This window comes from Acomys russatus, chromosome 1 (genome assembly GCF_903995435.1).
Source record: "Acomys russatus chromosome 1, mAcoRus1.1, whole genome shotgun sequence".
Lineage (NCBI taxonomy): Eukaryota > Metazoa > Chordata > Mammalia > Rodentia > Muridae > Acomys > Acomys russatus.
In genome coordinates, this window is record NC_067137.1 from 24,825,332 (window position 1) to 24,841,369 (window position 16,038).

Here is a 16,038-nt window from a genome sequence, read left to right on the forward strand (position 1 = left end):
GAAACATCAGCCAAAAAGCTTCAGCAAATGTTACAGCTACTAGCAAAACACTGTAAGCATTTCCATTCAGGGAAAAAAAATTTTCTAGTGCCACTGTCAACTCTGGTACATGAAGTGACAACACTAAGAAGACAGTGGTAAGATCCTAAGATCAACTCAGACCTCTCTATTCACCGTACAAACCACCTAACTGCAACCCCTTTGCTTCAAGTCAATTTTAAAAATGTTTAATGAAAATCAAAATACAAAGCTTGAAAACAAGAAAAACTTCCATTCTGATCATAAACACAAGAGACATGAGCAAGACAAAGCTACAGGCTGGATTCTGGCTCCAGAACCTGCACCTCCTGCAGGGGGATACAATTCCAAGCAAAGGAGGGTGGGGAACAGGAGGCATCTACGCCAGACTCTGTGCTGAGGACCAGGGATAAGACTGGAGCGGAAAAGCAGCTTAAAATGCACTGTCAGTCTCTGCCTAGAATGCAGTTTATATAAGGCTAGGGGCTTGGATCAGCGGGGATGTGCAAACAGATTCCTGGCCAGGAATTGAACCAGGACAGACAGATGGATGTACATTCATGAGGGCAAGACCCTTGACCCTCAGTCATATCTGACTCTAGTCTGGGACTCCTGCAGGCCAGCTGAACACCTGAAATCCCACATACAACAGGCAAAAGGGTAAGCATAGAAACAGGAGAGTGAAAGACACTCAACATGCACGGGGAAAAACCCAGCTAAAAGCGGGCCATCGACAGCAGTAACTGAATAGTAACTCATCCCAGATAGTTATGCTCACAGACAGTGTGACAAGACTGATTCCACAAGCATATTTAGGGACACCTAGACATAAATGTTAAAAATTACTGCCAATGCAAAATGGTGGTCACTTCAGAAGCCTGCTCAGCCGAACAGATATTGGCCTAGATAGCCAAACGTATACTTGATCTGTTTATTCAGATCTAGTGTTGCACTCCTAATTTACTCAAGTGGGTAAAAAAAAAAAAAAAAACTTGTGTCTACAAACAACAACAAAAAAATTGCACACTTAAGATTACAACAGTTTAATTCACAATTACCAAAAACTTTCACTAGATGAGTGAACAAACTGGTATTTCCATTTAATGGAATATTATTTGTTGCAAAAATGAAATAAGCCATCAGCCCATTAAGAGATATAGGAGAACTATAAATGTATATTACTAAGTAAAAGAAACCAGTAAATATGATTCATAGCTTGAGATAGAGAAAAAAAAATTTTTTAATTCTTTACTGCACTTGTTTGTGTGTATGCATGAGTGTGGGTACTCCCATGCTACAGCAGACGGGGGTCAGAGGACAGCCCGCAGGAACCAGTTCTTCCCTCCACCATGTGGGTTCCAGGAACTGAACTCAGGTCACAGGACTAGTGACAAGGTGCCTTTACCTGCTGAGCCATATCACCAGCTTGAGAATTTTTTCTGAAAACACACACACATACACACACACAGTCACTTAGGAAATTTTTCTCATATATTTATGACATTGAAGCTTATCTACAAGTAAATATAATGTTTTTGTTTTTGTTAAAAAAAAAAAATCCTCAGACTGGAAGGTGTATTTACTTTCCATTCACTGAACAATTGACACTAATAGGAGAGGCTTAAATATACTAAGTACAATACACTACAGACTACTAAGAAATCACACAGTAGAGTCAGGTAGATCCCTATGCTCCAACATCAGGGGGAGAGTTACAGAGCTGAACAGTGTGCCATAGTAAACCACATGGAGAGAGCTGGAGATGACTCGTGGGCAAAGCACTTGACATGCAAGCATGAGGATTTGAGTTCAAATCTCTAGAACCACATACAAGCCATGCAGGCGCAGCCACCGCCTGTAATACCAGCACTCTGAAGACAGACAGGGAACCACCAGAGCAAACTGGCTAGCTGGACTAACATAACTGGCCAGCTTCAGGTTCAGGAGGAGGCTGAACGTAGTAATTAGGCGAGCAACTGAGAAGAGCCAGTGTCAACTTTGGACTTTCACAGGCATGAACACACATGTGCATGGATACCCACATACCATACAACACATGCAAGAAAGTAAATGCACAGGAAAAGGCCCAGGAAGAGAACAACAAAATGGTATATAGTATAAAAAAGGAGTAGGGATGCCAAGGGGTTTTACTCTCAGTATTTTACAAGCAAGTACACATTTTGAGCTGCACAGACCACTGCAACTCCAGGAGCTACCAGGCACAGAGACCCCAATGTAAATAACACCCCTAAAACTGGGCAGCATACAATTAATTGGCTATACATCTAAAAACCACAACTCTAATGCTTGTGAGATTTGGGATACATAAAACAGGAGGAGGGTCTGTCCCAAGACAGCAGGGGTTGGTCTTCTGGTGATACAAATGTATATATTTTGGTTGGGATAAGTTACAAAGTATACATGGTTTTTCTTTTGTTGGTGGTGGTGGGTTTTTTTTTTGGGGGGGGGGCGCTTGTGTTACTTTGTTTTGCTTTATTTTTTTGTTCAGTGTTTAGCATGGAACCCTGGCTAGCCTTGAAGTCTCAGCGATCAGCTTGCCTCTGCCTCCTGAGGGCTGGGATCTAAAGGCATGTGCCACCACACCTGGCAATGTATATGGTTCTTCAAAACATCCAACTCAACATGAAAAATCTAGCCATTTTATCATACCTGTAATCCCATAGAATTGGATAGGAGGACAGCCTTAAGTTCAGTCAGTAAAGGCTTTTTTAAAGATAGAGAGACCCTATCTTAAGAAAAACAAACAGCCTGGCATGATGGTGTACGCCTTTAATCCCAGCATTCAGGGAGGCAGACACAAGCGGAGACAGTTCAAAGCTAGCCTGGTCTACAAAGCAAGTCCAGGACAGCCAGAGACACACAGAGAAATCCTGTCTCAAAAACAAGTAAACACCAGCACTCAGGAGGCAGAGGCAGGTGGATCGCTGTGAGTTCGAGGCCAGCCTGGTCTACAAAGTGAGTCCAGGACAGCCAAAGCTACACAGAGAAACCCTGTCTCCAGGGGAAAAAAAAAAAAAGTTTCTTTTAACCAGGCATGGTAGTTCACACAAGAGACTAACAGAAGGACAGCCACAAATTCGAAGCCAGTCTATAGCCTAGGCTGTACAGTGTATGGAGCACCATGCCAGCTGGGGCTACACAGCAAGACCCTGTTTCAAAAAAAACAGAGTTGGGGAGCATTGATTTTGAAATAAATGTAAATTAAATATCTAAATAAAGTATTAGAAGAGCCTGAAACAAGGCACCCAAAATTGCAGAGCCACGTACTTAATGGTTGCACTCTGGAGTACAGATACTAACAAAGACTAAATAAATGTATGTTCTTCAAGGCTTAATATATATATGCAATGCCAAATTTTGATTAATATTGCTTTTATTCTTTATATGAGGTGACTGAGGCTCAGATGTGTTAACATCGAAGACATGAAATAAATGGTAACTGGAAATCCTGTTTCCGGTTTAACTATTAGTAGAAATTCTATCTCCCAGGCAAAATCCAGTGAAGACAAAGACTCTGCCAGCACCACCTTGACTGCGCAACCCCGTTAAGAGGTAGTTCTACTTATGTCTTGATAAAAATCCTCAGAGAACTCATAAAAGGTCAAGTTTTAATTTGGCAAGCAAAGTAACCCGACAAGCACTGCAAGCCAGGCTGTTTCAGCAGCCTAAGGCCGGAGAGGCCAACCAAGGTGGAGGAGGACAGAGCTCCAGCCCTTACAGAGCTGAGGAGACAGACAGAAGCATTCTCTCACCTCAAAGCTAAGATCCAAGAGGCAGGGTAGAAATTAGAAAGTGTTCTCTAGGCAAAAGCACCCTCTGTCCTCCTGGAACGTCACGGGTGGGGGTGGGGGAACCAATGAGAGAAAGGACCAGAATGGGATCCCAAGCAACCACCCAAACCAAAGAACGGCCCCCTGGCGCTCCACATGCTAGAACCTCAGGGATGCAGACGAATGGCCACACCGAGTCTGCCACTGTTTTAACCTACCCCAAACCCTAGGTTATCCGAGGAGGCAAAGAGAGTCTGAGGGAGTCCACCAACAATCCCTAACTCTCCCGAGACTGATGCCCTGCCTCCTCCACACACTCATGCGGTGGGCATCAGTTGCAGGGGCTGTCGGGATCCAGGCCACATCCTGAGGATTGGGCAGAAAACAGGCATGGGGCTTAATTCCAGTTAGGCAGGCAAGATCCTCTTTCCAAATGTCTTTCCCCTCTCTTTTAAACGTCGCTAAGACCCTTCAAACCTCTCCTCAATAGCTCCCAATCAGCTTTCCTCGAGTTTCCTGCTTTCTCCACAAACCAAGCAACTTATGGTTCCAGTTTCCCAGGGCTGCGAGAAGCCTAAAGAGACCTGAAGTGAACAGGGCAAGAAGCAGAAAACAGAGCGCTTTACATTTTTATACGCTACTTTCACAGCCGAACTGTCAGCACTTCAACAGCAAGCGATAGCTGGGAGTGACTAAGTCGTGGACCCCCCCGCCCCCCGCCCGGCGCTGACCGTGGTTTCTCTCCTGCTCCGTAGCTAATCAATAAACGCTTGCAGAGAATGCTGGAAGGTCTCCCTGATTCCCTAAGGCCTGGCACAGGAACTTAACAGTAAGCATTCGTCAGCTGCATCCTCCTTCTCGGGACACTGTGCCTATCAAGGATGACCTGGGTTGGACAGACTGGTCTACCGGGAGCCTCCAGAGACACCGAGAGGTGATCTGGAATGGATTCCCTTCCCTCTGCCAGGGCCTGCCTGCCTCACCTGCCCTCTGCCAGGACCTGCCGCCTTCGCCCCCTTCAGCACCTAACGCAGAGCCTCCTCCCCGCGAGTCGGGCTCGGGCTGCATCAGCAGGCGCACTCAGCCCCACGGCCCCCCGCGCGCGCGGGTCACCGGAGCTCTCCCTCCCCCGCCTCCACCCCAGCTCCCCGGCCCGGCGTGCTGCCTCCCAAGGGTCGCCGCTCCAGGGCCGCGCGCTCCGCCTCCCCATGGGCTCCCTTCTCGCTCCTCCAGCCCCGGCGGACTCCCTCACCTGGCTCGCTTCCCGGCCGGAGCTGCGGAGCCGTAGCGTGGCTCTCCGGCGGCCGCAGCCTCCTCCAGCCCGGCCCCCCTCGGCTGAGGCGGCTGAAGCGGCGGCAGCGACTGAGGCGGCTGCGCCCACTCAGGCCCGGGAGCCGCCCCCGCGGCGAACGTTCCCGGCGCCGGCTCGCGCCGCTTCCCCTCCCGGCACGCGCAGCGAGCCCGCCCCCGGCGCGAGGGCGCGAGGGCGCGAGGGCGAGGGCGGGTGCGCGCGGAGGGGGCGGGGCTTCCGCCGCCAGAGGGGGCGGGGAGGCGGCCGAGTGCCCTCCCGCGGGTTCGCGCGCCCCCTCCGGGCCTCCGCCGCGCGCGGGCCGCGGAGGCGGAGGCGTGCAGCCACTCCACAGGTAGCTGCCCGGCGGCTGGATGCTGCGCCGACGTGACTGCACCGTAAGGAATGCGAAGAAACACCGGGTGAATCATTCACCCGCGTCTCGAATGCGGGGTCCTGCCCCGAGTGACTTTCCACATTAACTCAGCAGGCTCGCTGAGCACTGACGCTGCTCCTGGTGCCTGGTGGACACGATCTGGGTCACCACGGCCCCTGATCTCCAGGAGTGTGGAACTTGAGGAGAAGAGCAGCCTTGCGAAGGACCGAGTCCAGCCCCCTGCGCGAAGCCAAGCCACAGCCGGATGCTGTGAGAGGATGAGGAGGGACAGATTACTTCCGCTTAGTTGCACAGTAGTTCCTGAAAGTGGGAGCATTTGGACATTAATTGAACAAAGAAGCCGAATGGGGGCGGGGGCGGTGACAACACTCTGTCTATCTACCTACCTACCTATCAACCTATTACCAGCTCATACTACCATTTTTTAAAAGTTTTTTTTTTTTTTTAATGTGTATCAGTGTTTGGCCAGCAAGTATATGTGCGCACCACATGTGTGCCTTTAGGAGGCCAAAAGAGTGTGTTGGATCATCTGGAACTGTGAGCTGCCTTGTGAGTGCTGGGAAATCAAACTCAAGTTCTCTGATAACATAGAAAGTGCTCTTAACTGCTGAGCTATCTCTCCAGCCCCTCATATTAGCTTTTTAGTTTGTTTGTTTTTTGAGACTGGGTCTCTTTGTGTAGCCTTGGCTGCACTGGACTCACTCACTCACAGGACCAGGCTGGCCTCGAACTCACAGCAATCTGACTACCTCTGCCTCCCTGAGTGCTGGGATTAAAGGCATTTGCCATCATGCCCAGCTCATATTACTATTTTTTTTATAGAATCCTTCCCAAACTCTTTAGGGACAACAAAGTCTTCTTTAATGGCTCAAACAGTCAATTTTTTTTTTCTCTCAACATTATTTAAGACAACAGTACAGTCTATTAGACTATTGGTGCTTATGAATATGCATGCGTGAAGGGAAGCGACCCCAGGCCTGTGCACTTTGAGGATGCTTTTTGTAGCTTTCTGACACCTTCTGGAAAGGCATATCGTGCCACCTGCTTCCATCAGACTGGCAGCCTGCCTCTAGAACACCCTCTTCCTCCTCTTCTCACTGTCTATTTTTAAACTCCTATGGTGAAGGCAGTGCTGTGCTGATAACTTTAAGTAAATGAGCTTTTAGGTGGGGGAGGAGGGAATACATCCCTTTTCACACAGCACGAATCCGGTGACTATTTTGCATGTTGGAGGAGACTCACTTGTTCCTGGGCGGTGACTGCTCTCACCATGTGAGGATGCTCAGACTAGAGTCAAGAGACTTTGAGCATTTATTGAGCTCCTGCTATGGGGAAGTCACTGAAAGGGTAAAACACTGACCCTCTTGGAAAGTGGCAGAGTGTGTAACCTGTGGCTGTAGAACTGTGGAAGCAGAGGAGCACCCTGAGTCTGAGGCCATGCTGAGCTACCAAGTGACGTCCAGGCCAGCCTGTGCTGCAGGATGAGCCACTGTCAAAATACATCAATAAACAACCAAGCGAGTGTTGCCTGGCATCTTATTTCAAGTATGAGCTTTGGCAAACTTCTTCAGACACTCACTAATTCACACTTGCGTTAACTCCTTTTTGTCCCTTGGGATTCATCACCACATCTTCACAAAACCCTTCAAGCATATTTACTTCACTCATTTTCAACTCATGTTTCAAGGTTGTCACGGCCTCTTTCCTATTCTTGTTCTCACATCGTCCATAGTGCGCAAGCCTTTCCTGTCCCGGAAGGAAGCGCCTGCTCCAGCTACTGCTCCCTCCGTGTTCTCCTTCATAAATGGCTTTAAAAAGTCTCACACGCAGCTGGGCGTGGTGGCGCACGTCTATACTCCCAGCACTCGGGAGGCAGAGGCAGGTGGATCGCTGTGAGTTCGAGGCCAGCCTGGTCTACAAAGCGGGTCCAGGACAGTCAAGGCTACACAGAGAAACCCTGTCTCAAAAAAAAAAAAAGTCTCACATGCATGGTTCCCTCTTCAGCAGCCTGTCCACCGTGGCTGTGACTCTTTACCCCTTTTGTTTTTTGTTTTTCGAGACAGGGTTTCTCTGTTACGCAGAGCCCTGGCTGTCCTGGACTCTCTTTGTAGACCAGGCTGGCCTCAAACTCACAGTGATCCGCTTACCTCTGGCTCCCAAGAGCTGGGATTAAAGGCGTGCCCACCACACCCGGCGACCCCTTAACACTTTAATGACTGAATTTATCCTAAATTCCATCATCCATTTTTGGGTCCTCATATTACTAGAGCCTTCAATGGCATTTGATAGCACAGGTATTATACTCTTTTAAACTCCCTTGGCTTTGTGACATGCCTGTTATAAACCCATCTGCTCCAGTTGACCCCCATGGCACACATACTCACAGTAGGCTTAGCCCTCCCACATCAGTCACTAGTCAAGAAAATATTTCATACAGACTTGCCTGCAGGTCAATCTGTAGGAAACATTACTCAGTTGAGGTTCCTCTTCCCAGATGAGTCTAACGTAAACTAACCAGTACACAGCCTGCAAAGCACCCTGTCATCACATATTGCATGCATGTGTTGAAATAGGCACAGTCATTTATAAATACGTACCTTTATTCCATTAACTGAAGTTTTTAAAAATGTTTTGAGGAGATATAAATATTAACCAAGCTGATTTGTTCATCACCCACTCTATATGCATATAACAAATTACCCCATGGTACCCCATAAGTATATACAACTGTAATAATTTTGTGATGTGTGTCAGGTGTGTACAGCTACACATGTGTGTGCTGTTGTGTACCACTAGATATGTGTGCTGCCACTTGATGCTTTTCTGAAAGTCGTAAAACTGCTTTTAATATCTATGGCAGAAGCCAGGCACACTGGCTCACATCTGCCATCTCAGCCTCAAGAGACTTAGGGAGGAGAGCCACCACGGGTTCAAGGCCAATCCAAGCTGTATAATGAGTTCCAGGGCAGGTTGGGCTACCGAGTGAGACTCCACAAGAAAAAGAAAATACAATGCTAGAACCAGCTTGATTTACATTCTGCATGCAAGTCTTGATTGTCAGGATTATAAGTGAGCTGGGGGAGGCACGCAGTGAAGTCTCTGAGGTCATGTGACATGTGACTCCAGGTTGGGTAGGAGTGAGCTGAGAATGACAGAATGAAGCTGCAGAGGATGTGAGACAGCGGTGTAGGAGGCAGACACCTGCCCGCCAGCATTGGCTTGGGCAAGAGGAAGGGGGGAAAAAATGAGCTGAAGGAAAACAGTCCTTGAAGTCCGCATCCTCTGTGCAGCTTCCAGGATCATCTTTCCTAACTACAACCCACGCAAGACCTACAGACAGAATAATATGGAAGTGACAATGCCGGCTCACTTCTGTCTCATGACAGGCAGTGGACCCCATAATGCATGCCACTCTGTTCTCTGCTGCTTATGGATGATGGATGACACAACAGGATGGGAAAGGGTCCAGCAGTGAGTGACCAGAGTGATAAGCATGAGGGTCCTGGACCAGCAGGAAAGCTCTGAGAGGATGCTTGTTCACACAGGGAGCTGCTCCTCCCACCATGCAACAGGAAGGGAGCCTCCAGGGCAGAAATGGCGACGTGGAAAAAGAAGGAGTTTCTGTTGCATGTGGGGGACAATGTTGAATGCATTTAACACCAGAGGCTGAGTCAGCAGGTTTTCAGTCTTACCTGAATGTGGAATGAGGGTGGACTAGGAGGAAACTAGGGCCATCTGGATGGACCTAGGGTGAGCAGAAAGAGCAACAGCACAGGCAAGATGGCGCTGTCCCATTCTCTCCATGAGATACGCCTGCCTCTGCCTCCCAAGTACTGGGATTAAAGGCATGCACCACCACCGACATCGCATTTTTAATTATTTTATGTATATGGGTATTTTCTTTATGCATGTCTGTGCACCATGTAATGCAGTGCCCAGGGAGGCCAGAGGAGGGCATCGGCTCTGCTGGACCTGGAGTTACAGATGTGAGTTACTATGTGACCGGTGGGGATTGTGCCTGGGTCCTCAGGATCCCCTTGATGCAATATTTTTGTTGGTGGTGGTTGTTTTGCTTTGTATTTTGTTTTTTGTTTTGTTTTGTTCTGAGACTGGCTCACAGGTTAGAGAGATGGCTCAGAAGTTAAGAGCACTGGCTGCTCTTCCAGAGGTCCTGAGTTCAATAGCTTCCACATGGTGGCTCACAACCACCTATCATGTGATCTGATGCCCTCTTCTGGCATGCAGATGTACATGCAGATAGAGTACTCATATACATAAAATATAAAAAACTTTTTTTCCAGACTAGGCTGACCTCAAACTCACAAAGATCCACCTCTTCTGCCTCCTGAGTGCTGGGATTAGAGGGTATGCGCCACCACACCCAGCTTCAAAAAAATCTTAAAAGAGACAGGCTCACATGTAGCCCAGGGTGTATGTGTGTGTGTGTGTGTGTGTGTGCATGCACATGTGCAAGGCTAGCAAGGGTTTGATGACATATGGCGTCTTCTCAATCTGTAACTGATTTCCTGAGACAGGGTCCCTGAGGTCTGCTGTTTTGGCTGGGCTAGCTGCAAACACTAGCGCACCAGCAATGGAGCCACATCTCCAGCTCAGCTTCTTAACTTGCTCAGGACTGACTTCAGCTCATGTTAACTCAGATCACATCAATCACCCCCAACATGCTTTGGGAAAAACACCTACTCCTGGACACCACCCAAATGAGCCAAGTCTGTTTAAGCAGTTAAACAGCAGCTTAAGCAGTGACACAGTATTAACACAGAGCAGGCAGGGAACGGGCAGAGGCCTGAGCCCTCTGTTTGTCAGGTTTAATCATTTGACGGGGTTCCAGCTGTAGAAAGAGTGCAAAGGACAGTGGAGACAAAGGCAGAATGGAGATGAAATTCACTGTGCCAGTTAAGGGCATATGAGCTTAAACAGCAGCATACTTCCTTGTGCGGGTGCTGAGGGCACGGTGAAACTGCCTGCTCTAAACTCACTCCCGGATGCTGCCAGGCAGCTCTGCACAGCTTTGAAATGGAAGCCTTGACATCCCAGTTGCACTGAGGCAGAGTCGGGGAAGGGCTTTCTCGAAGCAGGAGTTGCCTCCTCTCCTTCTTGCCTGGCTGTCTTTGCTTCTCCACTTCTCTAGTCTGGGTGGGTCAGTCTCACTGTGTTGCAGCTTGTTCATGCCTGACTCAGCACCTCAGAGCACAGGGCTCTTCCTGATCCCATGACTGGAGGACTCAAGGCTGGGGTGGCCAGTCTTTAGTCCAGCTCCACAGGACACCAACTCTGGGAGAAAGGGCCTGTTCAGGGGGCCTGTTCAAGCATCATAGGAGCTTCTGAGATGGCTTAAAACCACTGTTTTGTCTAGAGGAATTTTTTTCTCACATTGAGATACTCCACCTTTCACAAAGAAACAGGAACACCAAGCCCAAACTGTAAAAAGAAAAAACAAAAACAAAATAACCACCTACTTACTATTTTTATTCCCAGCCGAGGCTGAGCAAAACCACCAGCCCCCAGCCCTGCATCCCCTGCTGTCGAACACTCAGAGATCCAAGGAAGCTAGAACCCACCCCAGCATCCTCTGCTACCCAAACACTCAGAGATCCCTAGGAAGCTAGAACACCACCACCACCACCCTCCACCCAACACACACACACACACACACACACACACACACACACACACACACACTGTCCCCAGCATACCGACTATGCCTTCACATGTTCAGAATGAAACCGCTTCAGAGCAGAGTCCAGAAGTCTCTGGAAGTTAACCTCACCCAGGGAGGCCCAGATTATCGGTTGGCCCCATTTGCGTTTGGCCCGGGAGGCTTTAAGGAGAAGGTCGCCTTCCTACTCGCTCAGCCACCTGCCCTTCTCCTCCCTCTGTGATTTACTAACTCTCCCTGACACTGAGTGTTAACTCCTATCACATCCCTGAGGCTTCCCACAGCCACAGATCCGAATCCATCCATCTTCTACCGTCTCCGTTCATACTATTCAGAATCTGACTCCACATCTGATGCTGCGGATGCTGGCTCGGGCATTCGATCTCTGTACTCAGAAGATGGAGACAAGTCGGCACAAAATTGAGGCCAGACTCGTGGATGAGTCCCCGATTAGACAGCAAAGCAAGGGCCACACAGCAAGACAATGTGGCAAAAGAACACAAAGTCAGACATTGTTTGCTGAGGTCGGTCGGAGGCATTGACTTTAGCACCTGTTAGCAGGTGGCTTGGTGTGTTCAGTACTTTCTCATGGTGTGACGAAATATCTGACAAAAGCAACCTAAGGGAAGAAGGGACACCGTCCACCGTGGTGGGGAGGCATGGCAGCGGGAGCATGAGGCAGCTGGTCACTGCACCCCGGAAGCAGAGAGAGATAAACGCTGGTGTTCCCCCTGGGCTCTTCACTCTTCCCTTGTTATTCAGTCTGGGATTTCACACCACAAGACAGTGTCACCCACACTCAGGGTAAATCTTTCATTTTTGGTTAAATCTCTAGGTTAAAACATCTAAGCTGCACGCCAACCTTGTTTTGTTTTGCGAGACAGGGTTTCTCTGTGTAGACCAGGCTGGCCTCGAACTCACAGAGATCTGCCTGCCCCTTCATCCCCGAGTGCTAGGACTACAGGCGTGCACCACCATGCCCAAGTCCAGGACAGTCATTTTAAATGCTTTGGGGAAAATACCTACTCTTAAAATAGCAAAGATACTCTGGGTGTGGTGGTGCAGACCTTTAATCCCAGAACTTGGGAGGCAGAGGCAGGTGGATTGCTGTGAGTTCGAGGCTAATCTGGTCTACAAAGCTAGTCCAGGACAGCCAAGGCTAACACAGAGAGACCAATCACAGCGCAAGCAGTGGTGTGGAGCTGTCATGCGGGCGCCTTGAGGGATGGAAACGTTCCTAATGAACTAGTGACTACAGCTAATTTCCAGGCAGTGTGTTAAAGGTGTAAGTTGTCTTTTTAGCACCTTAAGTGTAAAGTGAAGAGGAGTGGTTTAGCTTGCAAACTGGATTTAGAAGAAGCATTTAGGGTCTGAGAGGTGCTGGACTGCGGAAGTCAGTGTCTTCAGATTTCCAGGCTTTCTGACACCAAAAAGGGCCACAAAGAGACAGGCTTCAGAGTAGAGATCAAACTAAGCTTGAGACTGGAAGCTTCCTTCACGCAAACCTCTTAGAGGGTTAAGGTAGAAGATGCTGAGCCCCTCAAAGCCATTGCTGATTTCTAATAGCCTTCCTGAATTAAAAAAGCACTATTGCTAAAACAGTTATGGGTTTGGCCTATGGCTGACAAGTAGATGATTTTCTATCTGTGAACATCTGAAAGGAAATATGCAGGGCTAGGGAGATGCTCAGAGGTTAAGAGCTTTTGCAAAGAACCTAGGTTCAATTCCCCAGCACCTATATAGTGGCTCACAACCATCTGAAATTCCAGTTCCAAGAGATCTGACTCCTGACCACTAAGGACATGAGCCATGCATATGATGGATATGCATACATGAAAGCAAATTTATTTTTTTTGCTAAATGATTTTTTTAATTACTTATTTATTTTATTTGCATTGGTGTTTTGCCTGCATGTATGTCAGTCCCAGATCTTCTGGAACTGGATTTATAGACAGTTGTAAGCTGCCATGTGGGTACTGGGAATTGAACTCAGGACCTTTGGAAGAGCAAACAGTGCTTTTAATCCCTGAGCCATCTCTCCAGCCCTGAAAAATAAAATTTTAAATAAATAATTTTTGTTTTAGTTTTGGTTTTTGGTGACGGGGTTTCTCTGTGTTATCCTGGCTGTCTTGGACTTGCTATGTAGGCCTCTGCCTCCTGAGTGCTGGGATTAAAGGTGTGTGCCACCACACATGGACTCTTCTTCTTTTGATACGTGCTCTTTTTTTTTGTTTGTTTTTTGTTTTTTTGTTTTTTTTTTTAAGACAGGGTTTCCTCTGTGTAGCCTTGCTGTCCTGGATTCACTTTGTAGACTAGGCTGGTCTCGAACTCACAGTGATCCATCAGCCACTCCCTCCCAAAGTGCTGGGATTAAAGGTGTGCATCACCACGCACAGCTGGTTTTTATTTTTTGAGACACGGTCTCTCATAGCCTAGGCCAGCTTCAGACTTGTTCTGGAGTTGAGGATGACCTTGTATGGTTGATCTTCCAAGTCCTAGGCCTAAAACTCGCTATATATACAGTCTAAACTAATCTCAAACTCACAGTAACTCTCCTGCCTCAGCCTTCCAACTACAGAGATTGCAGCCAACGCTACACAGAGAAACCTTGTCTCAAAGAAGAAGAAGAAGAAGAGGAGGAGGAGGAGGAGGAGGAGGAGGAGGAGGAGGTGGCATAAGGTTATTGTGTAGTTTAAATTCTGTTTTTCCTGTGTAAATGTTGTATAAACTCTGCTCCTAAATCATCCCCATGTTATGTCAATAAAGCAGCTTACAGCCAATTGATGAGCAGGGGAGAGGATAGGGCTGGACTTCCTGCCAGCTGGGGAGGAGGAGACAGGCGAGGAAGAGAGGTTTCAGATTCAGCTAGAGGTCCAAGGAAGATCAGGAAGAAGGAGCCGAGGAAAGCTACAAAGTGCAAGTATCACTGGGACGTTTGCTGGGAGTAAGACAAAATAGCATAGAGGGTTAAGAACAGACTTAAACTGCTCAGATTGTGTTGTGAAGCCTTGTATTATAAGAGTCTCAGTTATTTGTGTGATAGCCCGTTAAGAAATAAGCTAAGAGAAACAAAAACAGTTTTATATTTAAAAAAAAAAAAAAAAGTAAAACAAACGAATGAACAAAACTCCCAACACCCCACATTGGGTGCCACCTGTAGGCTCTGAACCTTTCAAACCTACTTATTTGGGGGGTCTTTTATGCTCATTCCTCCCTCCCAACTCAGCTACCCTAGACAGGAGAGAAAAGGGGTTAAGCGGAACAGGAGAAGTAGATCTTTTAGACTCATTTCCTTGGAGCGATTCCACTGGCGTAGTCGGCAGGATTCCAGCAGACCCTTTAAACAACAAACCGACAATTCAGCAAAGGTGACTGCAACCAGAAGCCAGAACCTTGAAGTGTTCTCTGGAGCAGTCCTCTCTAGGAGAGTCTTGAAGCAGAGCAATGAACAGCCAATAGGACCAAGTATCCAAGCCTCTTGTTTTAGGGCTCACATATATGTCTCCTCTCAGAGTCTGTACTAAGACGTTTATCAGTGGGCAAAGACCATACCTACAAGAGGCATTTCCTCTTCTAATGGACAAACTTGAGTTCTCTCACAAGTCTGTTTCCAGCGGCCAAACACCACACGCCCCCACACAAGTCTGGTTCATATCCCATACTTGGGATCAAAACAAAAACATGTTTATATATATGGACTACAGAAAGGAAATTGTCGGAGGAAGAAAATAAAAAAGCAGAGAAAAAAAAATGGGTGGTTCGGATGTCAGGCACTATTAACTGCCAAATAGTTAAAAGCTGAGTACTTTCCTGCTCAAACTGGAGAAGAAACTACACGAATAACCTGCAGAACCGTGGGTAATTCTAAGTCATTATTAGTTTATGTGGAAACCGTCAAGGTGTTTTGTTAGGCTGAGATAGGCGGTGGGCACTCAGAGGACGGACACAAATCTTGCAGGAGCTGGTCTAGAAGAACAGTGAGGGTTGTCAGCATATGGAAGCCAAGACTTAGAACCCCAGCAGAGGCCTGTGGGTAAGGAAGGGCAGAGTGATGGGAGCCAGGGAGGACTCTGAGGCCACAGTCTGTAGGAAAGAGTGGAGGAGTCTTCTCCTTTGAGAAGAAGCACCATGGAGCAGCTGAGGGGTCATTCTTTCTTCTTCTTCTTCTTCTTCTTCTTCTTCTTCTTCTTCTTCTTCTTCTTCTTCTTCTTCTTCTTCTTCTTCTTCTTTTTTAGATTTATTTATTTATTTTTATGTACACATTGCTCTGCCCATATATACACCTGCAGGCCAGAAGAGGGCATCAGATCCCATTAGAGATGTTTCAAGCCACCATGTGGTTCCTGGGAATTGAACTCAGGACTTTTGGAAGAACAGTCAGTGCCCCTAACCGCCAAGCCATCTCTCCAGCCCTCTTTCCCACTTTCCTACTTTTTTGTTCGTTTGTTTGTTTGTTGTTGTTTTTCGAGACAGGGTTTCTCTGTGTAGCCTTGATTATCCTGGACTCGCTTTGTAGACCAGGTTAGCCTCGAAGTCACAGCAATCCCCCTGCCTCTGTGCTGGAATTAAAGGCATGTGCCCAACCTTTTTTGTTTTGTTTTGTTTTTTTCCTAGACAGGGTTTCTCTGTGTAGCCTTGGCTGTCCTGGACTTGCTTTGTAGACCAGGCTGGCCTAGAACTCACAGACCTCCGCCTGCCTCTGCCTCCCAAGTGCTGGGATTAAAGGTGTGTGCCATCACTGCCCAGCTAAAATGTATTTATTTATTTTATGTATATGAACGCTCTATTTGCATGTTCATCTGCACCCCAGAAGAGGGCATCAGATCTCATTATAGATGGCTGTGAGCCACCGTGTGGTTGCTGGGAA

General features: G+C 47.7%; 1 protein-coding gene across 7 annotated transcripts in view; it reads right to left on the reverse strand.

The window, feature by feature from the left end:
• Positions 1-5,219, reverse strand: part of Dtnb (dystrobrevin beta) — a 211,532-nt gene extending 206,313 nt beyond the window's left edge. For all 7 annotated transcript variants that reach the window (XR_007830408.1, XR_007830406.1, XR_007830405.1 and 4 more), the window contains exon 1: positions 5,062-5,219. The gene's annotated coding sequence lies outside the window, so the exon portion shown is untranslated. The remainder of the gene's footprint in view (positions 1-5,061) is intronic.
• Positions 5,220-16,038: the final 10,819 nt, after the last annotated feature.